The sequence below is a fragment of the Lichenostomus cassidix genome, chromosome 1Aa (genome assembly GCF_008360975.1).
Source record: "Lichenostomus cassidix isolate B80296 chromosome 1Aa, HeHo_3.0, whole genome shotgun sequence".
Lineage (NCBI taxonomy): Eukaryota > Metazoa > Chordata > Aves > Passeriformes > Meliphagidae > Lichenostomus > Lichenostomus cassidix.
The window spans coordinates 49,383,130-49,409,612 of record NC_139480.1 but is presented as its reverse complement, the minus strand read 5'-3'; the positions used below and the strand labels follow the sequence as shown (position 1 = coordinate 49,409,612).

At 50.4% G+C, this 26,483-nt stretch overlaps 1 long non-coding RNA gene across 2 annotated transcripts in view; it reads right to left on the bottom strand.

Annotated features, from left to right (window-relative positions):
- The window catches only part of LOC146443792 (uncharacterized), a 58,217-nt gene extending 32,590 nt beyond the window's left edge, over positions 1-25,627 (bottom strand). The window contains exons 1-4 of one of the 2 annotated variants that reach the window (XR_014849302.1): positions 25,270-25,627; positions 23,666-23,853; positions 23,179-23,289; positions 14,815-15,130 (exon numbers count right to left, since the gene is read on the bottom strand). This is a non-coding gene — a long non-coding RNA (uncharacterized LOC146443792). The remainder of the gene's footprint in view (positions 1-14,814; positions 15,131-23,178; positions 23,290-23,665; positions 23,854-25,269) is intronic. The other variant, XR_014849301.1, reaches the window with a different exon arrangement.
- Between the last annotated feature and the right edge of the window lie 856 nt (positions 25,628-26,483).

Here is a 26,483-nt window from a genome sequence, read left to right as displayed (position 1 = left end):
ACGACCCCTAAAAACTCAGAGCTCCTCTCTAAAGGATGAGGCGCTTCTCTTCTTCGCGCACCCCCTGCACCTACAAGGCTGCACATCTGTATTAAGATGCACACGTGATAATTCAGACAACCATCACACAACCACATCAGCTCCACCCAGCCTGCTCCACCACTCGTATGAGTACACAGCAAAAACATTTTTTTACGGCGCAGCGAAGAGTGATCCCTGCACAAATGCATGCTGAATACCCAAACATGTCTACCACGCACCAGTTCCTGACCCCTTACAAGAGTGTCACTCCACAAATACACTGCATTTAATGAACCCATCCCCATAACAAAGACCAGAAAAAGTGCCATGTACTCACACACATCCATATCACTGCAAACAGCACACCAGCAAATCACAACATGCACATGTAAGAAAATGAGGGCACATAAAACATCCTCATGCACTCAGGAACATAAGTCAAGCAAGCACCAGTGGCTGCATAACACACACAAATATACTCTGCTTATGAATTGCCTGCAGCATACAAACTGATCGTATCAGACACTGTTACCTACCTAAACTCAACCCACACAGTGGCATAGCATCCTTCTGGATCCTAAACATTAGCCCCAGCAACCACCAGACATATTCTGTCACATGGAAAACACAAATACTCATCAACATCCAACACAGGCAGACAAACACAAACTAGACATGAAACGCAGACAGCCAGCATCACTCACACGAAAAAAAAAGGAAAAGGAAAAGACATTCTTGAAAGTTATGAAGCTTGAACTCACTTTGGAGACAGCTGTATTATTCTGTGCAAGTGCACAGATGCACATGCACACACCACTGCCACACCAAATCTGCTTTAGCTGCCTCTGTCTCTGAGATCTTCCCCCTTTTTTGCACTTTCTCTAATTCTGCCCGTTCTCCCACATCTCCCATGTGTCTGTCCGCTGACACAAGTTGCAGCTCCAGGGGGCAAAGTCTCTGGAGCAGAAAGCCTGTAAAAGCATCCACACTCATCCCTTCTCTTTCCCTCAGTTTTGGTGTTAGATGTGCATAATTTGCATGCAAAGAAGAGCATGCAGTCCCACCAGCCCTGAGATGCTCTGAAATTGGCCGATAGTGGCATCAGGGGACGTGACTGCAAACCCTAAGCATGGTGAAGAAGTATATAAACCCTTAGGGGAAGCAGTAATTCGGCCAGGAAGGCGCCAGCTTCCCCCAGGCCCCAAGAAAGACGAGGAGATCCACGAGGTGGGTAAGAAGGGGCAAGGGAATGAAGGGAGATCAGCCCAGCACCAGGGACAGCACAGTGAGCACTCTGCCAGGCTTGTTTAACAAGCTCGGCAGTGTCACAGCATGACGCTGCCAGCGATGACGGACAACAATCAGGGTTCGACATCAGGGCAAGCAAGTGTACCTGTGTGCCCCCGGGAAATGGGAGAGGCAAGGGAAAGCGTGGGCTCTGCAGCCGGGAAGAGCAGCTGGATGTGAGTGCAGCTGAGGGGATGTGGTGCAGGGGTCCATGGCTGCACTGGGATCACTGGAGCAGCGGTGGCACAGATACAAAAGGCAGAGCTGGCAGGCAGGAAAGGCTGGCAAAGGCGTGGCTTAAGACACAGGCAATGCAGGGGTTGCAGTCGGGTCCAGCCCCAGCCACACGGAGGAAATGGGAAAGGAGTCCCACAAGCACTTGAGCTGTGCTGTTGGACAGCATGGGCTGGGAGCATGTATGGATACAGCTCAGTGTGGGTCAGTGGGGTGGACACTGCCATGGCCTCTTCAGGAGCTCCCTGCCCTCACACACATCTCATGCCCCAGCACCCTCCTTCCACCATCCTTCACCAGACACCCTCAGCCCCTTCCCAGTGAGTGAAAGTACACTTTCCACACCACTGCTCAGGCATGCCAGCTCTCGACTCCCCAAAGCCACCAACTTCAGCTCACTCCCACCTCCCCATGCATGCACCACATCCATGTTCTTGTGGCAGCATCAGAGGAGCCAGAACAAACGTGGGGAAGCCCTTAGTGCCACCCCAACCGTTCCAAACACCCTCTCTTCCCCTCTGCCTCCATCAGTGCCACCACCGTGCACTTTTCTGAAGTGCTTTGAAGGAGTAGAAATTTCCTCTCGCTCTCAGCTAAGCTTGGCCCATGCACTCAGGCGATTTCAGCTTGCTAGGAATGTCAGTGCCTCGGCACTGTGCTCAATTGTACCTGCATGCCTCTTCCCACAAACATCCATTGTGCATTACAGCAGATGAATAATTTAGGCTGAAAGGGGACAAGTGAGAGAGTCTTTTGGGTCTCAGCAAGGCACATGTACAAAGCAGAGTGGAGATGGTATTGCCTCATTTGGTCAAAGCTAACATATGCTGCCAAACCTAGAAAAGCCACTATGGCCTGAAGTGCTACTTGGGTTAAAGTATGGTCATGAGGGCAATTTAAAGAGGCATTTGGACTCAGAATTTCTAATAGGTGCTGAGAGTGACACAGAGGTATTGTGTGTGGATGGGCAAGGAGGATCTTCATCTCTGAGACACAGCACTGACCTAACCAGCTGACGAGAGCCACTAGTGGAAAAGGGAACCACCATCCTAAACTGACCTGCAAACCATCTGCTCCTGTGCTTCAGAGACATGGAAGAAGTACCATGACTGGCTAAACAAAGGAAAAGGGATTGAGAAAGCACAGCAAACGGGAGCTGAGTGGAATGCATATGCGTGTTTGCATGTGCACATCGGTGCTCATCTCAAAGGGATGCCACATCACAGTTTTGTGGTGGCAGGCAGGGGGACCTGGGAGACACAAACACCAGCAGCACAAAACTATGGTAAGTGTACATGTGCTGGAAAGCAGCCCTGGCAGAATCCAGGTTTGCAGGGACAGGATCCCCTCTCTGGGTGGAACAGTCCGTCTGGCTCCTGCACTGCCTCTCCTCCCGTCTCCGCTTTTCCTTTCTCGCCTTCCCTCAGCTCCCCTTGCTCACTGGCAGCAGCATGCTCTGCCCTGGGAACCAACTCCCACTCACCACACAGGGAGGGAACTCCTTTCTTAGCAGTTCCCTGGTATTTTCCCACATCGAGAGCCAGAAAGTGAAGAAAAAACTCGCTGGGCAAATCCTGAACTGGACCTATTCCCTTTCCATGTCCTTATCACCCTTTTCAACCCACAGGAACTGCATCACAAACTCACAGACTTTCACCTAAACCCACAAGCTTCCACCCCCCAAGCCCCAAACACTACAAACTCAGCTCATATCCGAGCCATGGGCCATCTCAGGCTGATACAGCTCAGGTTGGGCACATCAAGGTAAGAGAGTTAGGAGAGAGCAATCCCTGTAGCTGGGAATATGGAGAGGCTCCTGCAGCTGCAGCCATACCTGTCTTTCAGCTCCCCAGCCAGAATCACCCATAGCTGGGGTTGGTGTAAGAAATTTCATGCAGGAATTGCAGTCAGGACAGCTGAAACTCATGCTTCTGTAGCCAAAGCAACATGTCTTAGCTGCTCTGTCATTGTTCCCATTAGAAGGCTAAACCTTCAGCCAGATCCCACTTCCAGGGGAGCTTCCAGGCTGGATTCCAAAGCACAGAGCCTGTCCACTTGGAGCACCTCCTGGGGCAGTGGGGCTTGATCAAGAAAAAACCCAAAAAACATTTCTTTGTTCCTTTAGCCAATTCCGCAGAACATTATCTTCCTCCCAAACACTCTATCCTGAGCTCCACTTGTTTGTTCTGGGGCTGATCTAAATTACTCAGCTCCCCAAACTGAAATGCAAACAACTGGCCTCCATTTCAGGCTTTGCTTTTGCCCTATATCCCACTTTGCACTTATTCCCTCTGGAGGACAAAACTAGCACACAGGAGCCACTTGTGAAAATATGCACACCTTCCCTGGAAGGCTTCATGAGCTCCCAGTAAGACTCAGTTTCCCCCAGGCCCAGAAACAGTTTTGCCATGAAATGAAGCCTTGACACTTAAACATCATCTGTTTTTTTCTCAACTGCAATCTTGAATCTGTGAGATCCCCAAACTTCACCCAAACCTGTACCCTGAAATCCTCACCTCTGAGCTCTATTTTGAACCCTCTATTTGTCTCCAGGTTTCTTCTGAAGCCAGCCTTTCACTTTACACATAAGAGTGCTCAGTACCAGATCCCTTCTCCCATGTTTTCTCCACACCACACAAGACGACAGACTGGCAAAGTCTGGCTCTCTGATCCACTGTGTAGCAGCAGTCACGACCCACAGTGCAGGTCTCCAGGAGGCAGGACAGGATTTGCCAGATTTTTGTTTTCCTACGGAGAAGCCTACTCAGCTAGCCTGGCTAAGACAGTCTGGGTGACCTTTTCACTGCTGGCAATCACAACCAGGAAAATAGCCCTCTGTGCTAATATTTAAATGTCCACCAAGGAAAGCAAGGAACCAGCCTCAGAGCCCGTTTCAGGCTCTCCCCTGTGCAGCACCACCGCATTGCTACTCCAATTCTTGCCTCACACTGAGGTCTTCCCCTCCAGCCCTGCATCCTTCTCTTCCCTGCTCGGCTTCATGAGCAGCTCCTGCCGATGCCTTTCCCACATCCTGCCCTGCAGCCCTGCCAGCTTTCCAGGCCCCACCAGGCATACGGAGAGTGAGCCCCTGATTACAATTCTAGCTGGATTCTCATTAGGCTGAAATGCCCCTCCAGGAGATCCATTAACAGTCCATAAGGTTAACTTAATCCAGCCAGTCTTGTGTGGTCTCTGCCCAAATTCCCTATTACATTAACAATCTTGAGCCTTAATTAGCATGTGAGGCAGAGGTGGCATTATTAATGGAGATAATATGGAGCATTAAGAATAAACAGGCCAGGCTGTCTCTCCCCCACCATGCATGCAAATCCTCTTCTGTGCAGAAACAGCGTGAGCTTCCCCCACAGGCAGCACACACGACAGGCTGGGTGCCCCAGACCAAAGATAAACCCTGGGGCCAGGGTACTGCAGGAGGATGGTAAGGAGGAAATGAGATCCCAGAGAAACCCTTCATCTGCCCAGGAGAAGAGGGGCTGATAATGGGAAGACCACAGTGTGGCAAGTCCTGTGAGGCAAATCCTTGCACAGGGAAGGAGCAGTCATGTCCCTGGCTAATCCAGCCACCCCATCTTTCTGGGAGGCTTGGGAAAGCAAAGCCAAGGTTATGTGAATCTCTATTCTCTTGCACACTCAATTCACACTGCTGTGTGCATGCACACAGGATAATATGATGTGTGTATGGGCTTGAACACTGTGTGTAAGGAGAGAGTGTCTGTCTGAGTGGGAACAGGCTGTAGGAACTGACTGCAGCTGTGGAAAATGCTCCTCATGAAAGGAAAATCTCCTTTCTGACCACTGAGCCCCAGTGCACTGAGAATACAGGATGGGACAGAGGAGCTTCAGGTGAAGGAGAGAAGCAGTCACTTGGGGGAGCAGAGAACAAATGGTTGGGGGCTCCAGCTTGGTGCAGACTGACCATGTGGTGGGGAAGGGACAGAGCCTTTTCAGACAGGCTGGTGGCTGGCCAAATCAGCCTGGTCATCACAGGTGAAGGGGCAGCCTGGGGCAGACCCTCTCCCAGGCAGAGGCAGCACGAGTTAAGAGTAGAGGAGGGGAGGAGTGGTGCTGGCAGCAGCAGCAGCGAGGGGCTGGGGCAGCACAGGGTCAGGGATGCACTGAGTGTCAGCCAGGCTGTGCCAGGAGACATCGCCAGCCTGACGCTTCCTTCTAATACATGCACTTGCAAAACCAGAAGGCAAAAAAAATAAAGGGAGGAGAGAACCAGAAGAAGTTAAGCCAAGGAAGCAGAGCCTAATGACAGGAGCTCTGGACTGCTAATTCACACTTCCAGCAGCACCCAGCAGGATGGGGACGAAGCGAGAAGCGTTCCTCAGGGACTCACAACTACAGGGAATGCATTCCTGGCTTGTTCCTGAGGTCTGACCCATGCTGTTCCAGCATGGCTCCGTTGTGCCTCAAAGCCTCCAGGCTTTGCAGAAGGGCTTGCACTAAGGGCAATGATCCCTGAAGCACAGAGTGATTTTCCTGTGCCTTGGCCCTGGAGCTCTTGGCTAGGGCTAAGTAGCCTTGCTTAGCAGGGAGCAGTGCCTCAGGCTGGGCTGCTCTCTCCCAGGGCTGCACTCAGCATCAGCCCAGCTGCCTTCACATGCCCAGAGGTGCAGCAGGCAGCAAGGGAGGCCCTGAGCAGAGCCCAGCTCTTCCTCTTTCCAGCACAGCGAGTTCCCACTCCCCCAGGCCCACCAGCCAGCCCCTGCCAAATCCATTTGTCCAATCTTGTGCTTTCTACTAATCCTGTTGAGCCATCCTTTAAGTTGCTCTGAGGCAGAGATAGAAAATACAAAGATGCCTTAAGAAGCTTCCCCTGACCTTGCTCAATTCAAGATAAAGGGCTTTGATTTAAAAAATTACAGTGGGGGTCTGTCACTGATCCATTGCGTGGATTAAAGGAAAACAAACAGAGATGCAGGATGCAGCTAGTGCTAGGTGAGCTGACAGGGAAGGGGAGGAAGGTTACAACGAGCATAGGGGAGGAAACAAAACAATGGAAAGGACAGAAAGTGAGAGGGGAGGAAGAAAAATAAAAAGAAGAAAAATAACTTCTCCCTCACCATCTCCACACTTGACTATTGGTAGAAAAGCTTTGTACACATGTGATGTTATACATGTCCCACCACCTTCCTTGGTCTGTAAGGAAGAGGGAGGCAGCTGCACTCTCCGAGGTGTGACCAGGATGGGGACAGGGTGCTAGGACTGGAGAGGAGCTCCTTGCCCCATGAGGAGTGTCCAGTGGGGTACCTGACTGAAATCCCAAGGTGCAAGTGCCTGCTAAAGAGATTGTCATCACTATCTTGCCTTAGGATGTTGTTCAGACCTTTCTTCCTCCACCCCTTAACCCTTTCTTCATACCAGACCTCTCTCCTCACATCCTTCCCCTCTTGACAGAACTGTCCCTCACTCTCCCTGCTGCCTGCCCAGGCCCAGGTCACAACTGACAGCATCTAAGCAGACTTCCCACCACCCACCTCAGTCTTCTACAGCCCTTGACTCGAAGGTTACTCAGAACAATTTTCCTCTGTAGGAAATGTCATAAGGACTAGTGAGGGCACTTTCTTCTTTCCATGTATCCTCCAACGTTTGTTGCACCCCACAAGGGCCCTTTAAAGGACATGAGCCTGTTTGCTCCCTCTGAACCTATTCTGTTTGAAGATCACTCCCAAGATGGCTGATATTTTCATTTTTCTTCTCCAGGTATGTTAACTGGAAAAGGAAGGTTAAAGAAGGTGAACCCCTCTCATAAACAATGCTGGAAAACTGGTAAAAATAGATGAGGGGAAAGCAAAAGTAATCAGCAACCTTTTTTGCCTCAGTCTTCAATGGCAACATTTCTCCCCACACCTCTTGAGGGGATGGACAGCAGGATGGGGACTGGGAGAGGAAAGTGCTTCCAACTCTAACTTCAGGTTCATGAGCACCTGAGGAACCTGAACACACATAAATCTGTGGGGCATGGCAAGATGCTCCCCAGAGTCCTAAAGAAATCAGCTGATGTACTTGCCAAGCTACTCTCCATGATATTGGTAAAGTCATGGCAGTAAAATAAAGTTCCTCCTGTTGCTAAAAGCTACAGCACTGTAGCCAAGAAGGAGGCAGCAGATAGATGCAGAGAGATGAAAGGTGAAGGGATACTGGAAAACAGACAACAGAGACCATAAAATGAGACAGGTCTATAAAAACACAGATGACACAGGAAGGGTAGAGGAAAGAGGTGTTAACAGCCTCTTCCCACTCAAACATCAGGGGTCAAAAACTAAAAAGTTACAGATTCAAGACAAACTACATGTTTATACTGCACGTCTTCCTGCTGTGAGATTCTGCGGATGCTTAAAATTTACCTGACCTCAAAAATTAGCTGGACAAATTCAGGGAAGAAACAAATCCATCAAGAACTATAAAGTGCACAACAACAGATCTTCCAGCACCAGGTCCCTCAGACACACCTCACTGGTGGCTGAAAGGGGGTTCAGAAGAAGTGCTGCTACACACTTGTCCTGCCTGTATGCTCTTCCCCCTTTCAGCTACAGCTGGAGATGCTGCACTGGAAGGATCTCAGATCTGGCTTAGTAGGATCCTTTTTATATTCCTATTCCTTTCCACAGCTAGGCTGGCCCAGAAGTCATGGACAAAGAGTAGCTCTGAGTAACAGTATAATTTTGGTGCATTAGATCATTTTGGGGATGGATGGACAAGGCAGCGAACAACAGAGCTCATTCCAAGAAAAATATTTTTTTCCCTGACCTAAAGCTGGAAGGAGGTCAGATATCATTTACACCAGTCATTCCAGTACAGATCCTTCTGGGAATAACATCTCTGCTTGAGCCCTAGCTCCCTCGATGCCTCTTTCCAGATTTTTCTATGACCAAATCCCCTTTTCCAGTTGATAAACACAGAGCCCTTTAAGCACACCATCTGTAACAGGTCCAACCCCCTTGAATTCCCTTCCATTCCCCTGACCTGTCTATCACACTATTCACGACAGCCTCTCCACACTAATCCTTTTATTATGATCTCACTCAATTTTGCTGGCCTGTGACTGCAATGAGGAAAAAAAGGAGGGGTATTAATCCTTCTGACCTTGTTGTCCCAATTCTGGGCCATCTGTGACTAGGAATTCAGAGGAGGGAAGTCTGATTCTCCTGACCCCACTGTCAACCCCTTGCTTTGGGAGGTTTGGTTTGTACTGTCCTAGAAAGTTGTTGTGGAAAAGCCCCTTTTCACCTACAGGCATTTCCTACAAGACTGCTTCCTAGACTACCTCTCCAGCCAGAGAGGGTGGAAGGAATAATGTCCTCCACCTCAATCAGACTCTGTTTACTTATTCCTCCCTCAACAACAGTGTCTGTGGGTTCTTCCCAGCCATGAGACAGGGAATCAATAAAAGGTGAAAGACAATCAAACATCTCTCAAAACTTCCCTGGCAATGCTTCATGTAAAGAAGAGGCCTTGCAGCTCCACTTCCATCACTGGCTGAGTGTAGCCTCTTCCCTCCACCCCTTCCCACCACCACATTTCCTTGCTGCCAGCAGTTGCATCTCCATGAACTTGCCATGCTATTTCATACACAGTTTGAGCACTCACAATGGGAACCTTGCATGTACTCTCACGAGACAAATATTCTCCTCTTTGCTCAGCTCCTGACTTTGCCTCTGACTTTGCCCATTTTTTGCCTCTTTAAACAATCTCCTCCTTCCCTTGCTGTTTACAGTCCTCAAATACACGCAAGCTGTTACGTATCATCATTTAGTCAAGCTCTACATATTTTGTTCTTTTAATCTCTCCTCATAAATAAGTACCTTCAGCCCTTTCATAATTTGTATTGCTCTTCTCTGAGTTCCCTCCAATTTATCACCCTTCTTCAGCTAGCATGGCACCCCAGTGATGCCAAGATTTCCAGACTGATCTTACTAAGGCCTTGGAAATAACATGAATGTGATCTCCCTTGTGCTTCAAGGCTTAAAGTTTCTGGGTGTACTTGAGTATATGGATGTCAGGAAAGCTATCTCCCTTGTGGCACCAGCTAATAAAAATCAAGGCTGTCTGCCCAGAGACAGGAAGAAGCAGGTTCATGAGAGGTGGGGAGGAGAAGACACGTGGACAGGTGGGACAGATGTCCTGCAGCTGAACAAGGGACACAACTACAAACACATACTCAAATGCCTCGAGAAGAGACATCAAGCTCTGGGTGTGGAAAAGGTGCATGTGTGCACAAAAATAAACACACCCAAATAAATCGCCATACAATCACCTGCATGACACATGTGTGCACACAGGAACACAAACAGGGATGATATCATGAGGCAGGAATGACACACGTGTGCATGGAGACTTTGGGCATTCACAAGTAACCTGTGCATACAAGAGGACAGGACAGACAAAGTCTAGCAGAAAATGGTGCTCTCCCTGCTCCATACATACATGTTCTCATGCATAAACCAACACTCCCAGAGGAAAGATAGCTCATGGAGTCCTCATGCTAGCCTAAAAATACACAGGCAGCTCTGACCCATCTGGTCTACAGATTGAGCCTATGAGCCATGGAAAGAATGAACACAAACATATGACACCTTGCCTTAAGGCAACTGGTAGCACATGCATCATATTGAGAGAGAGTCTTCAGATCTAGAGATCCTTCCATAGTGATTACCTCATCACCAAAGCTACTCAAAAGTGAGGTGAAAGCTGAGGAGCATGGAGGGAAAGAAAGGGACTCTCTACAGGGCAGTTGTAGCAGAGCTAGGGGTCCTTCCTTCCACTCTGTGACCCTCCATGAGTCATGTTACTGATGATCCTTTCTCACAACTGTGTTTGTTCCATCTCTCTATCAGACTGACATTCACAGGAGTCAAAAGCACCCACAGTTTCTTGCAAACAGTCTATCCCCTCCAGCTTACCAAAATCAGAGGGATATTAACATTTTGTGAGAGTGTTAATGTATAAAGAACATGAATTCTTGGCCCCCAGACAGAGCTTCTCACCTCTGTGAAATTCATACTGCACCATCAGCTCCCCAGAGCATCACCTGGAATGAAATTCTGTGCTAAAGGGCTGAAAAGCTGGAGATGAATTCCCCAGAGTGACTGCAGACAGGAAAGAACAGCCCCAGCATATCAGTCAGGTCAGCACTGAATGGGCTTCATCTTCAACAGCACAACAGACTCTTCTGTGGGGTTTTGACCCCATGCCTATCTCCATGGCATCTGATGCTATGCTATAGGGCACCCTGTAGCCACTGAGACTCCCCAAACTAGTGATGAGTGAGGATCTTTAAAGACTCCCTGCAAGTGGCAACATTGGGGGACAAAACCCATCAAGTCAGTCACCTCAACCTGACTCCTAGTAGCTTGTTTCCCACCTCTTAAAATGCCTTGGAAAGAGTGACAACTGCCCTTCCCTCCTTCTGTACCTCAGCTGGTCAGCTGGAACTGGGTTTCCTCTTGGCTTATGAGTGTTGAGAAAATGAGGTCATTTCTCCTCAGTGACAGAGAATTATTTGGTGAGGAAAGCAGTTCATCTCAGGCAATGTCTGTGTACCCCTGAGCTACCCAGAAGACCCTTGAAGAGGAGGTCAGGGCAAAGCAAGGCACAAAACCAACACCAGCTGGGAAGCACAGGAAAGTCAGGATACAAATGCAATGTTGCTAAAGTGAAGCTATAGCTGCTGCCAGACCATCTCACCACTGAAGCAAACACAACAGCAGTACCACAGTCACTGTCACCTCCAAAGTGTCGAGCTTGACTCATCTGGGGCTTTAAATACAGCACTCATCTGGTTCACAGCTGTGAGAAACCCCTCCTGACCCAGCAGAGAGAAGGGGCTGGAGGTGGGTCACAGCCTCTTGCTCTGCTCCCTGAGTTTTACATTCTCCCCTTCCAGCCCATAGAAATTATTTCAGCCCCTGTAACCCTGGCAGAGGAGGTGACTCCCATGCATTCAGGTTGCCTCCCCTTCAGTGGCTCACTCCATGTCCTGCCTCACCCTCTTCCCACATGGAAAGGCACTGGGAGCTCTGCTCCTTCAGAACTGCTCCAGCACGTGCTCTAACTCCAGTATGGGCAATCCCCACCAGCAGAACCTGCAGAGCTACCAGGCAAGCTCCAGCTTCCCCATAGCTGCCAGCAGCCTGGGATCCCCCACTGCTCAGGACAGCTCTGCTCCTCCGTGAAGGAGAAAAGCAAAACCTCCTCTGTTCCCGGAAAAGGGGATATTTTGCTGGAACATATTTGCTCTGCACTGAAGCTGCTCCTGTCCTGCTCTGGTGCCCAGGCATGGGCAAAGTCTGCAAGTGTATTTTGGGACATCACATCCCTTTACCAGGGTGTTTTCTGCATGTCCTCTGCCCTCCCTGACACTAGTAAAAGAAACAACTCAGCCCAGGTCCATACTCAGAGGGGACCAAGAGAAAAAAACCCACAGTGTTTAGGATGAAAGAGAGAGCAGCTAGGTCTCTCTCCCTCAGCAAATGTGCTGATATTTTCTGACACAGCTGATAACAGCACTGGGAGGTTTCAACAGGCCCTGATATGACCAGTAGTTTTTTCCCCAGGTGGGCAGAGCTCTCCACCACTCTTCAACAGGGTCAGATGAGGCAGCTGCACTCTGCCTGGAGCTGCATCTGGCTTCTGACATGACCCAGGTAAGAACAAACATCACGGACATCATTGCAGCTATGCTTCCCTCCCTTCTGCCTTCCCTGTGATTCTTACCTTTCCGATTTTAACCGCCAGCTGCCCCCCAGCAAAAGCTACACCTCTGTATGCCCCCCTTTCCCAAATGCCCTCCCTACCCTCCAAGTGGCTTCTGCTCCACAGCTTAGCTTTGCACCAGTGCAGCGGATCAGACAGCGTATTCCCAAATACCCGCTTTGCCTGGAGCTGAGAGAAGAGCTGGAAAGGCCATGCATCCACAGTTCCTCCCTTGGTGTTGTAGTTTTTGATGGGGGAAAAGCAATGAAGGCAGTTTGCTTCATGCCGACAAATCTGCATGCTTGTGGGTTGGGTGCCCTGAAAGCCAATTGCCCCCCAAGGAAAATAATGGGGTGAGAAGGGTGGCAGATGGGGAAGGGGTTGGGGGTGGGGGGAAGGTTTCTAGGTGGGGAAATCAGTGGGATTAAAGTGTCTGCTTCTCACCCCTGGCACTGCATCGGCACCCTTCCACTCCCTGCAGCTTCCTCATTGCTGCTGGTACGGTCTGCACAGAGCGGGGAGGCGAGAGGGGGGCTGTATTTAAATATATTAATAATGCATGTTCCATGCAAATGAAGCTTCCTTTGAATATTACATTAGCGATGCTGTCAGGCTGCGCTTCTTGGGACCCAGGAGTGATGGGATGTGTGGGGACCCGGAAGGGGGGTGTGGGGAGGTAGGGCACTCCAGAAATACCCTCACAGCCCAGCACAGCCTCCTTCCTCGCCCTCCACCCCAGCTCCCCCACATTACACACACTCCCACTCCCTCCCACCTCTCTGTGCATGACAAATTCCTTGGCTCGCAGCATGCAATGCAGCCAGGCTCCCCAGGCCCCCTCCAGTGGCATATTTCCCCCCCTCCACAATCTTTACCCCCCTCCAATCTCAGCAATCCTCTCCCTGCTCCACAGACCGGTTTATAGCTCTCTACCTCCAGGGTGGGGAGAAGGGTCCTAAAGGCTGGAAGCCTTTAGGGGAAAGGAAGGGGAGCAGCTCCTCGGCCTGGCCTGCACACGTGCACCCCTTTTGTGTGCACCCCCTGTGCTCGTGTGAGCCCAGATAGAATGCCAGAGGAGGCTGCGAGATGGATTTGCCCGCAGCACAGGATGCTCTCCTCTCCTCCCCATCACTGACACCTCCTTCCCTGGCCGCTGGAGAGGATGTTCGGGGTTTGTGCCCAGCCAGCCCGGCTCTGTGCACTCTCACACACGGGACACACACGCGTGTGCTGCATGCACGCGTGAGGAGCTGGGGCCACACCAGCACACACACACGAGAGGGCATCACGCACAGCAGCTCCCGAATATGCTGCCTCCTGCAGCATTAGCAGATTTATGCTGCCTTTCCCCGGCCACATCCAGGCTCTGGAATGGGAGCAGCAGCAGCTGTGCACTCCTGCCTGTCCTGGGACGAGAATAGGATGCGTCTGTTCGTCTCTCTCCCCCACCCCCACCCCTCCTCCTTCCCCCTCCTTTTGCTCCCATTCATTCATTCAGCTTCTCCTCCCCCCCATCCCATGCCCCAAAGCAGGAAGATCCTTATGCATAAAAATGTGGGCATGCTTTCTCTGGTGGAATAAACGGGCATGCAGACACCCTGCAGGCAATACATATACACTTACATATGCATTCAGTAGCTGTCCTGGGCCCCTACGTAAATACCCGGCTCCCACCACCGCCACAGACACATTCACACACCCGACAGACACCACGCAATGACTTTTCTGCAGCCACTCAGTCTCCCAGCAGAGCGGTGTAAGAGCAGAGCAGAGATTTACTCACTCCCTTGCATGCAAACCAGGCGAATATTCACACACCACACACGGACAGACACACAGACACACACACACCACTGTCTGCAGAGGCTCCCCCACAAAGTTTGCAGAGAGGCAGGGGGCTGAGGGATGAGACTGTCTCCTTCTCCATCCCAGAGCTGCAGGCAGTACACATAGAGGTCTGTCTGTGTGTCTGTCTGTACATGCACATGCGTGTTTGTGGGGGGTACATACATACACCTATAGCCATACCTATACATACACATGGATACACACAGGAACACACACACAGAGATATATATACAGATATAGATATGATATATGTACATATACATATATCCCCTGCCTTTGCAAGGGCTGAATAAATGCAGACGGGTCAAACCCAGCTTAGCAAGCCCTGAACATATTCAGCATCCCGATCCTAAGCAAGAGCACACACACACACACACACTGAAAGGGAGACCCGGCTCCAAGCCTCCCTCCCTCCCATCACCCCATGTAGGCATCATCTCCCCCCATACACACACCCTGGGCCACTTCCCCATCTCTCTTGCACTCACCCCTCGCCTTCATCCTCAGATCAGAGGCATCCAGCCCCCAGGGAGTGCGTGCACAAGCCGGAGGGAAAGGGCAATCCATGCATCCTGCCCTTCTCCCCCTTTTCCAATCTCAGCCGCCTCTCCGAGAGGCAACACGGCCGGCAGCCCGGAGCCGAGGACACGCGAGGCAGCAGCACAAGGACTGCACACAAAAACGTGTCACACACACACGTACCTGCTTCTGGAGGGGCGACTGCTCCCAGCTTCCATACGGGGCATGACAGAGATGAAGAGGAGGTACAAAAGACCCCTGTCTTCAAGCAACTTGCAGCCCTGCAGATGTGTGTGCGGGGGGGGATGGGGGTGTCCCCCACTCGTGTCACCCCTCGGAGCTGTAGCGTCCCTTGCCCCGCAGCTGTCTCATTCCCGGCCGCACCTAGGCAGCGCTCCCAGCCATGCACACGCGCGGGCACGCCGGGCGGGGATGGAGCAGCAGTCCAGGGAGGGCACGCACAGCCGGAGGATTTGCTGCCTTCGCCGCATCCGCATCACTGGGGGAAGAAGGCAGAAAGGGCTGTATTGGCATTTAAAACGCGAGTGATTAATTCGCCACGGGCTCGGCTGGCAGGGCTCTGGGAGCGGAGCCGGCGGCACTGCTTCTCCCAGCCGGGAAGGCTGTGGCAGGCAAAGGACCCTCTCCCATGGAGCCGGTTCCGAGCTCTCCTCGCCCGCACAGCCACTGCTCCGGTGCAGGCGGAAAGGGGTGGGCCTCCACCGGAGACATGAGCACACGCATGCAACAGCTGCTGGAACTGCACACACACACACACACACACAATTCCCCACAACAGCTGCTGGAGAGCTACACGCAGCGCACAACAGCTTCCCAGCAGTACACACAAACAACAGCTGCTGGGGAATCACGCACAGGCTACAGCTTGTCAGGATTCAGTCACCCCCATGAAAATACAACAGCCTCCTAGGAGCCACACAGCTACAAGCAACAGCTCCTGAGGAGCTATGCACACTCACACACACACACAGACACATATGCATGCAACAGCTCTATACCTACTGACACAGGTAAGTGCAACAACCATGGGGAACTACACCTTGATGCAAGCCCCTGTGGTATTTGCTCAAAAAACTGACCCATAAAAACGTAACAGGAGGTGGAGGAAAGCTTTCCTCCACACACAAACACACGCATGTGACTGCTCTGGGGAGATTGTCTATCATACACCTCCTCAAATCACCGCCGCAGAGATGCAACAGCTCTTCAGAAAGGCATCCAGAGCCACATTCTCTGATGTACGTGCAACAGCTTACTGGAACACCTTCCACCTCCCTCTCCCCAAACTCACACGTGCCATTGCCAGTGGAGATCTTGCTCACAGCCAGAAACAAGCATCCATGTGTACCAGGTGCTGGGGACTCGGCCACAGTCTGGCCCCAAATACTTCACACAGGCGATAGCTGCTAGGAAACCACGTTACCAAACACAGGGTCACTCTTGAGAAATTATTCCCCAGTCCCTTCACAGACACCAGAAGCACACATGACAGACATAAAAAATCTCTGCACAGGCGTGCAAGACTACAAGTGGAGGGACAGGATGCACCCCTCACACTCACCACAGCAGTGGAGGGACTGCCTGTCTCACTCAGAGACATGCAACAGCTGGAAAAACTTAGGGACATTGGATGGGGAGCTGGCTTCCTGGGATGTACAATCCAGTCTCGTGCTATTCCAGGCAACCACATCATACAGTCTTGCTCAGAAATGTCTGAAGGTCCATCTGAGTACTGTGATTTGCTTCCTGCTCAGAAACCACCTTGAAGTTAGAAGCCTGCCCCAACATCTGCATTTACCCAGGCCCAACTCAAACCCACATGTTCCTGGATGAGTTGATCACATTCTTCACAGGGACATGCATAGAGGTGGCCAGAACAAATGGAAGTGCTCTGAGACCTCCACTCCCACCTGAACAGACACCACCAGCACTCCTGCTTCACACAACCATAACTCACACACAGCAGCTGGGTGAAGACATTCCCCTCAGCATAAATACCAACATGCTTGCAACAGCTTCTAGGTGAACAGACACCTAACCCTGCCACCCACAGCACCCACATGCACACAGGTACAGAATACACAAAAATGTATAACCTCTGATGGGAAACTAATGGTTTTCTTCTTGCAGTCCAAAAACTGAAGAGGAATTAGGCTCACAAACACACACACACACCACTGCAAGCAGCACTGTTATTAAATGGATTGTATTAACGGCATGAAACTGCATCAGGGGAGGTTTAGGTTGGATATTAGGAAAATATTTTTCACCCAGAGGGTAGTTGACACTTGAACAGGCTCTCCAGGGAAGTGGTCACAGCACTGAGCCTGACAGAGCTCAAGAGGCATTTGGGCAATACTGTGAGGCACATGCTGTGATTTTTGGGTTGTCTTATGCAGAACCAGGAGCTGGACTCAATGTTTCTAGTGGATCCCTTCCAATTCAGGATATTCAATTATGTTCTATTTGATATTGTGATGCCCACTGCAGCTAAAGAAGCTCACCTGTGGCCAACCTCTCCATTCTGCTAGTTAATACATAAGCACAGAATAATTTAATTGTCCCATCTATCTCAAGCCTGCAGCTCTATAGAGGGAAGGTGAGCTCCTTTGACTCTTCTGCCCATTTTTTTCTCTATTAGAAAAGAAATAATCTCATGTAAATCTAACCCCAGCAAGCAGAGGACTGCCCTCAATTTTCTCATATGCATACAGGAGCCTCATGGGCAGAACACCAAACCAATAAACCTGTAAATGGAGAGAAAAACAATAAATAGCCCTACAGGAATGAGTTGTCTCCCTCAAAACACAGGCAAGTGCAAAGGACCCATCTACAAAAGCAGCCCAGACATCACACACACCAGCTGGATGGCACGAAGAAATTAGTTGTCCCATTTGGCAGAAATACACAAAGTCCTCAACCCTGTTGGAAATGACACATAGGAAGCTTGTTGTTCCCTCTTGTACCCCAAAATGGCAAACCCAAGTGGGAAAAAACACCCAGACACACATATACACCTAAAGACACACTCCTCAGGGAGATAGGCATGAAGCTCTAAGGACACTTCTGGATGTTCCCTGGACCATCTGTAGATATCTGTTCCCAGTGGATTAAATGCCAAAACTACTCACACCTCCCGGAATCAGAGAAGGAAGCTTGTCTTGGCAACTACAGACTCAAGTTTCCTTGCCTTTATCACTTTGGGGTGTTATGGCTGTGGGGTGTTTCCTCCAAGCTCTTTGAAGCTAAAAGCTAAAGGAACAGAGACTTGCTTCCATCTCTCTCTACTTCCTCCAAGGACAGACAGTATCTAATTTTGGAGGGTGTTGAAGTAGGAGAAAAGGTTTCCAACTCCAAATTAATGCAGGATTTGTTCCTGCTTGAGTTCCTCCAGGATCATCTTGCAGTCTGTTTGTGACGAGTCTCCCAGAGGCTCTCCTGCTGGCACACATCCCTCCAGGACTCAGAAGTGCTGGGGCAGGCAAGATCTTTGTACTACCAGGGCCTCTGGGGGTCAAATGGTATTTTCTCATACTCCAACTGACCCAGGAACAATACTTAACTCCAGCAGCACAGAAATGCCCCAAGAGACAAGCAGAAGCAAGTACCACATTTCCAGCAGTGCAGGACATTTGGGTCTTCCATCTGATTCAAAGCCAGTCCCCCCATGCACATCTGCCCCATTGCAGATGATCTAGAGGGCACAGGAGCTCACCCCCATGTTTATTTTGCAGAGGCTCTGACCTTGCCAAAAGTCCTGGAAAGACTCTGTTGTTTTTTACTTTGCAAATAAAAAAAAAAAAAAATCACCAAGAGAGGAAAAAAAGCCTCCTAAGGACGTCATAGATACTTTAAGTCAGCTGCAGAGGTGCCTCATTCCCTATGTCCAGCAGTACAGAAGAATCACCTTCTAATTCTTTTGTGCTGATGTGTCTGAGACCACTACCTTGCAGTCAGGCCTGACCTCTCTGCCCCCTTACTGGGGATGAAAACAGCCCCAAAAAACCACTTTGCTTTATACCTTTCTGCTCAGCTCCTGCTCTGTTGGGCTGCCACATCCTCTAGGACTGGAGATGCTGTTAGGGGTGAACAAGGGAGCTGACCTTATTAGAGCAATTCCCTAGTGCTATTCCAACATATGCCAGCGAGCTGTTAAGTCCTAGAATAGCCCAGAATCTGGGAATCACAAAAGCGATGACAAAACTGATTTTTTAACCCTCTGTACCCAGCCTGGGGATTGTCATTCAACAGGGATGCTCCAGGTAGGGATTAGGGGCTGGCAGTGCAGCCAGCCATTCCCCCTCACCTTGTGCCAGTTCCCCCAGGAGGAGGGGAGGGTAGGGTCGAGCAGGGAAGCCACGCAGTCTGCCTGCACTACCTTCGGTGTGCTGCCAGGGAAGGGAGCCTCGCTGGCAGCGTTTCCAGCTCAGGGATCAGCCCTGCTCCCTCTCTGCCTCTTCTCCTGCCCATCTCCCACCGGGGTACAGCTGGCTCCCGCGGATGGGGAAAACGGGCCGAGGGAGAAGGCTGGGCTCTGCCCTCGTTGCAGTCAGAATCTCTCCACTGATCTATACTGCGGTGAGCAGTGACAGATTGATTTTACAGCTCTGCTTGGAGCCGGCCGCTGGCCCTGGGCTGTGGATGAATCAGCTTTCTCTGGTCCTTGGCTTTTATTTCATTATTTTACTGCAACCTCGCTCACAGGCAGCTAAAGAGGGAGCGACGGGGAGAAACACCAAGTTGGCAGATTTCCTTCCCTGCTCGTGTGCTCCCAGCTTGGCTTTGGGACTCCAGGAGGAGGGAAGGAAGGGATTGTTTTCCAGGAACTGACATCTGTCAGGAATAAAGACACGAGGCTCCTTCCTCATGGGTAGATGCATGTTGCAGTGGCTGTGGTAGACAGCAAGGACTGCGTAGGCACAGCACAGCGTGAACAGTTCCTGCTCTGCTACGACAATGCCTCCATCCTTGCCAAATGGAGGGGGGCCCAGTTTCCAATACAAGGGGCAGCAGGTTTGGAAATAACAATGCACTCAGTCCATGAGTTCATTGGACACTAACCTGCTTACAGACTCCAGCGTGGAAGTGATTGCAGGTTCTCCTCTTATAGCTGTGGACATAGAGCAGGGGGAAAGGGATGTGCACTGCTGTGTCCATTAGGCTGAGAGGTCTCAGAGCATGCCACAGATACAAGGTTCTCCTGGAATGAGGTAGCACCGCCAGGCATGGAATTGACCTTCTTCCCTCTCCTGGCTGTTGATATTGCAGACTTTGCCCAGGGGAAGCCAGGGTTAGTTGTAACTTTCTTGGTTCTTGCACCATCAAGAAGAGCAACAGTGAACTCAAGCAAGGATAGAGCAACAAAATTAAAGGGCAGAAAGGTGTTGGGTTTTTCCAGCTCTGGTCTGGTCTGGAACTACAGCAGGACAGCTCAAGCCAGATTGTTCAAGCAGTCTGGAGGCAGAAGAGCAGGGAACCAAGGGACTAACCAAAATGCAACAAATGTTCCTCTCCACACCCCCAACACCTCAGGAGTGAACAGAAGCAAAGTATCTGCTCTATCAGACTTGCTGCTGAAAAAATCTCTTTGTCAGAACTGAAGATCTACTCAGAGGGCCCCTCACCTGTGCTGGCACCTGCTCTGCAAGAGGAAGAGTAGTCAAAAGAACCCAAAGCCAATTTGGTTTGCTCCAGCCTTCTTCCCACACACTCTCATCCCAAGGGGGGGCTTCACATCACCATTGGTGGTACTTTCATTGCAACGGGTTCAGGACACCTTGGAGCTTTCTCCTGCCTCATTCCAGAGTTCTCCAGCAATACAGACCACCTAGGGGAGGAATATTCCTCAGAGGAAAAATATCTGAAGACAGACAGCTAAAGCATTGTGTCATTGGGCTCCCCTCAAGCTCACACATATCATTTCTCTCCACCTGCCCCTGAGAAGCATGAGAGAGAGGCCTTGAAGGTGGCCAGAACAGCTCAAATCGTCAGAAGGCAAGGGCCTTTTCATCTGCAAAGATCAAGGTGTGGGAGGGGAAGGTAGGGGAATCAAGACAGGAAAAGCAGGAGAGAGAGGCTTCCCAGTGGTCTGTCCCAGCAAGAGGGAGGGAGGCAGCAAAGTCCATCTCATCCACTTTGTGTAATCTTTTAATCTCTTGGTTTTTAATCTTTCACATCAGGAATGAGACACATCATTAAGAGTAGAAGAAATCCCAGTTGGAAGGGAGATGGGGATGGTGAAGGAGACAAAAAGTCTTCTCACTTATAAGCCTTCTGCCTTGTTCCCTTTTTCTATGTCTCTCTCCCCTCCTTCCTTTTTCCTGTCTGCTTACAAGCAATAATAGAGGTGACCTGACAGACACAGAACACACTGTGGGTTTCAGCATCTGGAGAAAGGGCAGTGCCATGGCCTAGGAGTGGTGCAGGTCAAGCCCTCCCTTGGTGACAGTCTGGCACAAGGCTCAGTGCCCCAGCTCCTCTTGAAAAGCTTTTCTGCAGCCAGAGGGACAAGCAGTAATCACTGCCAGCCAGGTCTTCTCTTGCCAGAGCAGGGTGACCTGGAGAAGCCAGCCCACCCCTCACAGGAGAGGAGAGACAAGTTTTTGGAGGGCAAAGGAGGACCTGGTGGCACTGAGTGACTTGTCCCACAGCCTCAGGCTGGGCACTCCACCTCTCAGCTTCTCCCATCTGTCCAATCCCGTGGATAACAATCCTCACCTCAGAGGGTGATTGAGAGAGGTTAATGAATTAACATTCGTAAAAGCTTTAGATAAAAGGCTAAGGATTATTACTGTTGTTATGCATGGAAACAACTCCTAACGAGCATTTCCCATCTCCTCCCTCCTGCGAGCCTGGGGGATCATCTGACACAGATCCTGCCACACAGGAGCTCCCCCAGAGATGGAATTACAGGGAGAGTAACCGAGAGGGCTGCAGGCTGCCAGAGACACTAATCAGGGGAAGACAAATTGGGGCCACTCCATCAACCAGCCACACGCTGGGCTGTGGGGCCGAGAGCCTCTCCACTCACTCTCTAATGACTGCTGACAGCTCCATGCCACTCCTGTCGAAGTTCAGCAGGAAAAGGCTGCTGACTTCTGACCACGGCAAGCCTGCCCCTCCTCTTGCCCTTTCAAGGCTATCGACTGACCTGAGATAGATGCACAAGGATTTGCTTTAAGGAAAGCTTAATCCCCGAAGGAAACTTCTGTGCTGCTGGCTTGTGGCAGGATTCAGGAGCAGGCCAGGCAGACATTCCTTTCATAGGCATAGGAAGAGGCTAGCTGGGATCAGATTTCAGTGTCTTAAACCTTGAGCAAAATGTTTTCTAGGCTAGGGATGAGAAGTAATTCAAAGCAGAAGTCTTCTACATCTCTCCCTTACACACAAGTATAACCCCAAGGGAGAAAAGCCCTCCCTAACTCTCCTGCTATAAATACACCAAACCACTTTAAATGGCTACGTTAAAAGAGAGCTGGTAATTTGATAGTGGTCTCCACTTAATTAGATTAGGCTCTTCTTGAACTCAAGGGCTGAAAGCAGCTGATCCTCCTTTCTTTTTCAGTATTATCCCATCAGCTGCCATGTAGGAAATTATTGTGCTCACCCAAGTCCTGCACAGCTGGATCACCAACCACATCTGTGCAGAGCTCCAGACCCCAGAGGAGAGTGGCTGCACCAGCACAGTGCCCTGTCTGGGCTGCTCAGCATTGCTCAGAGTAAACAGTGCTTGGTGACAAAGTTCTTCAGTCACATCTGGGGCACAAATCAGCCTCTCTCCACTGCAGTGGGTGGGAATTACATTTGAGCTAGGCAAATAGCAAACAGCACAGTTAGTCCCCCCTGTAACAGGAGACCAGAGCACAGCACTGGCTTGGTCTTCTCAGGAGACTGGAGCAGATGTTAATAAACCATACTCACGGCCAGAATCTTTTTAAAATGTCTTGTTTACATGACTTCTCACTTGGAGGGAAATAAGTGACCTGTTTGTAGGTTACTGGAGCCAGTTGGCAGCATCTGTACCTGAACACCATCGATAATAAGACAGAAAGTCACTTGGAGAGCTGAAGCTGTTCTAGTCTTAGGATGGTGAGTTGACTTCGTCAACCCTTGAAGGATTTGCCAAGCCTCCCTAGCAATGCAGTCAGCCAGTCATTACCTTTCTCCCTGGAGTCTAATCCAGTTCTCACTCAAACTGAGGATAATTGTGGCGCTGCTAATAAACTGCTGTATTGGACTGATGCCCTATCCAGGTCTTCCAACCTCTGCTCAATGAACTTTATCCTGTCAGCCTAGAAGGGCTGCACTCTACCCCCTCCAAAATCACCTCCAGATTTGGAGAACTAAAATTCCCAGACCTTTTGCTCTCATTTAATAATGGAGGGAGCTTGCTTTAAGAACAGACAATTTTCTATTCAGTATGTTAATTAATAATAAAATATATGTCAGGTTGTTTTGTTGTGAGGTTTTTTTTAAAAAACTTTTTTTTTTTGGTTAGTTATTCAGTTTGATTTTTTTTTATTTTACCTCGTTAATGTAGTGGTGATTTAGATGCAGTTTCCTCTCTCTGCTGCTCTTAATGAGTCGTCAGCTTTATTCACTCTCACCCGCATCCTCATGGGAGCATGCTTTGATTTTCTAGTGGGTGCATGAAAACACAGATTAAAGCAATTAGACAGAAATAATCTTAGGGAAAGGGGAAAGAGATCCAGAGCACCTAATTATACCATTTTAATCAAGATACAATTATGCAGAGACTTTTATAGATTATAAATTAACCAAACTCCAAAGGCAGAAAAAATATCATTTTAAATATGGTTCATTATGCTTGTTGTTTCTGTCTTGTGAGCTCTCTCAAACTGGACTTCAGGGTTCATTTAGAAAAGAATTCTGGACAGGGCTGTGCAGAAATGGAGGAGAAATAGACTCAGAAGACGCTGCTTGCTAGGATCAGGGTCTGGCAATGGCCTCTGAGGGAAGGTGGGGAACCACTGCACATTTTTCACTCACTGACCTCACCAGTTTTTCCTCAGTGAGTTGGTGAACCTGCTGGACAGTTGGGCTTGACTGAACACCTCCAGCTGCCTTGATCAAGTGAGGAAAGCCCCAGTTCAGGTCTAGGTCTTGCTTTGCCCCAAAAGGCTGTGCCAAGCTGCCAGCGAAGGACTGTGGGTACTGTAGTCTAAGGAGCAATTTTCCAGGCTACAAACATTCCAATTAGAAACACAGTGAGTGGGCAAACAAAACACATCAGGCTGGATGTGTTTTTCTTCTGAACCCTGGAGGAACTTAAGCCAGCTGCTCCAGATTTATAGCTGCTCCAGATTTATTGCAGCAAAACCACGAGGCACTCAGGCTCGCAGAGCACGTAGGAAGGTGCTCTGCTCCTGCCATCTCTGCAGAGGAGACAGGGAGACCCCCACCTCCCAGAGCTCCAGGGAATCCCAGTTTCCCATGTGGCTGCCATACCAACTTTATGATGGGGAAAGTGTCCAGACCTCAGGCAGAAGCAGGAGGCCAATTCAGTCACCTCTGACTTTGTGGCTGCAGTGATGACTGTGAGGCATCCTGCTGCTCACTTCTGCTGTGAGCACAGCTCTAGCAAACCCTCCTGTGGCACTCCTGGAGCTGCTTCCAGGTGATAAGGAGACAGGAGAGGGCTCACCACAGTGATCCTCAGCTTCCTGAGACGGTTGCCAGCAACCTGAAAGGTTTTGCTGCACTGTGGCCTGGGCAAAACACTTCTCCAGAAGAGTCTGCTGCCAGGCACCTCTCACAAGGGTATCTCAACCCATCAGGGCTTCTCTCCATGGCTGTGGCCACCCCATGCCATGAGCAGCAGTGCTGAAATGGCTCCTGTCTTCTCCATTCAGGGCAGTGCTCTCATTTGCCAAAGGAACAGCCTTGGCCATTTCCCATCTGCAGATCAGTGCTGGTGACACTCTGTCTGCAAGGTGAGGAGGGCTGGGAAGTGCCCAAAGCTGGTCTATCACAGTGACAGGGACATCACCAGGACAGCCCTGTGCCAGAGCCACACTGCACCCACTGCCTTAGCGGGGAAAACCCTGGGTTGTGTGCACTGCATCTCCCACCCTTGTGCCTGAGTGGTGGGACTGTTGTGAGCTGATGGAGACAGACAGGGGAGATTCCTAGGACATCTCTGCCTTGCACCCTCCTCACCCATGTTCTCCTTCCCCCTCCCGCAGTGATGGAAACACGGCTTGCAAGGCTGCTGCACTTCATCAGCATCGCCTCCTTCAGTCGGCAAAGCCCATAGGGGCTGTAGGGTGTTGGGGGCGGCCCAGTTCCCCACCTGAGGGCTCGGTCTGTGGGTGGGTGAGCGATGGTATCGGAGTGCCCTCTGCTGGCCCCATCTCCGGACTATTTGGCCACTCCAAGCCTTGCACACCCCCGGTGACCCTGGAACGCTGGAGCTCAGCTTGTCCCCACCATGCCCTGCCACCTCTGCCACGGTGGGCACAACTCCAGCAGCCACAGGAGTCAAGCCACGGGCACCACGGAGCCCTGCCAGTGCTGGGTCACAGCCCCAGAGCAGCCAGCATGGTGGGAAAGCGGGGACAGAAATGATTGTAAGTCAGCAATTGCTCTCCTGCTTACCGAGTGCACAGCAGAGATGTGGCAGAGACTCCCGGTGGCCTTTGGGATATGTGCCCAATTCCGTGGGAGGAAAAGTCCAGCCTGTCCTCCTTAGCTCCAAGAGGCAAGAAAACGAGAGTTGTGGTGAAAGGGGCAGAGGGGGAAGACTCTCCCTTTAGGCTTGGTGCCATTCCAATGGTTGATCCTGTGAATAAATCTCCACAGAGCTGGGGCAAAACATCCACCTGTTCCCGGTGGTTGGGAGCTTCCACCACATTGGGATGTTCATCTTATTCTCTTATTCTTTACCCCCAAATTTTCTTGCAGAGCTCCCCTAGGTAACTCCCAGTGTTTTGACCATCCCAGTCTTCCATGGTGAAACTGGGTCATTCTGCCTGGACCCAGGACACCTGGGTTCAGACCCACCCATGGATTCCTGAGTTATGCTAAGAAAGCTCCCAAAACTGTGTACACAGAGTGGGGGTCTGAAATCCCTGTGGATTTACACCAGCAGAAAACCTGGCACACCATCTCTGACCTCCAGAACCACAGAGGTGGCCTTCAATTGCCCTCAGAAGTGGAGAAAAGGAGAGAGTGAGATCCCAATCCAAGGAGCTCAGCCCAATCCAAAGTGACCAAAGCTGGTCACTTTGCACTTCAGCATGCAAGTCATTCAAGCAGGGATCACACTGACCTGACAGATCAGAGCTGAACTCATTAGCAGTGCTCTTCTCTGGCTCCTTTCAAGCTCAAGTGCTGCAGAAATGCTGAGTACCAGGTCTAGTTACCAATCAGGGCAATTGCTAGTTGGAAGGAGGTGATGGAGAGTTGTTATCTGGAGAGATGACTTGAGTTTGGGACTATTTGGGGGTGTGCTGAGGTATTTGGGGGCCTCTGAGGAAGAGATGCAGCACGGTGCTGAACATGCCACAAGCAGGCCTGACAGAGCAGAGAGGAGTCCCAAGGGAGCCCTGGAGGAGAATCCCTGAAGAGAAACTTCCTCCCACATGTCATGGGTAGGCAGCTGAGCCCTGCAAGCACTTCCATCAGGAACTGCCCTTTATAAATATTACAAAAGAGTGACAGAAAAAATAATCATATTCGGTGGAAGGAGGGCTTTTTAATGGAGGAAAAAAGGTGTCCTGCAGCCTCATCAAAAGGAACAGTGCTGTGCCCTGCACTGGAAGAAAACATTGAAATTGCTTAGACATGCAGTACATCAAAAGACTTCATCA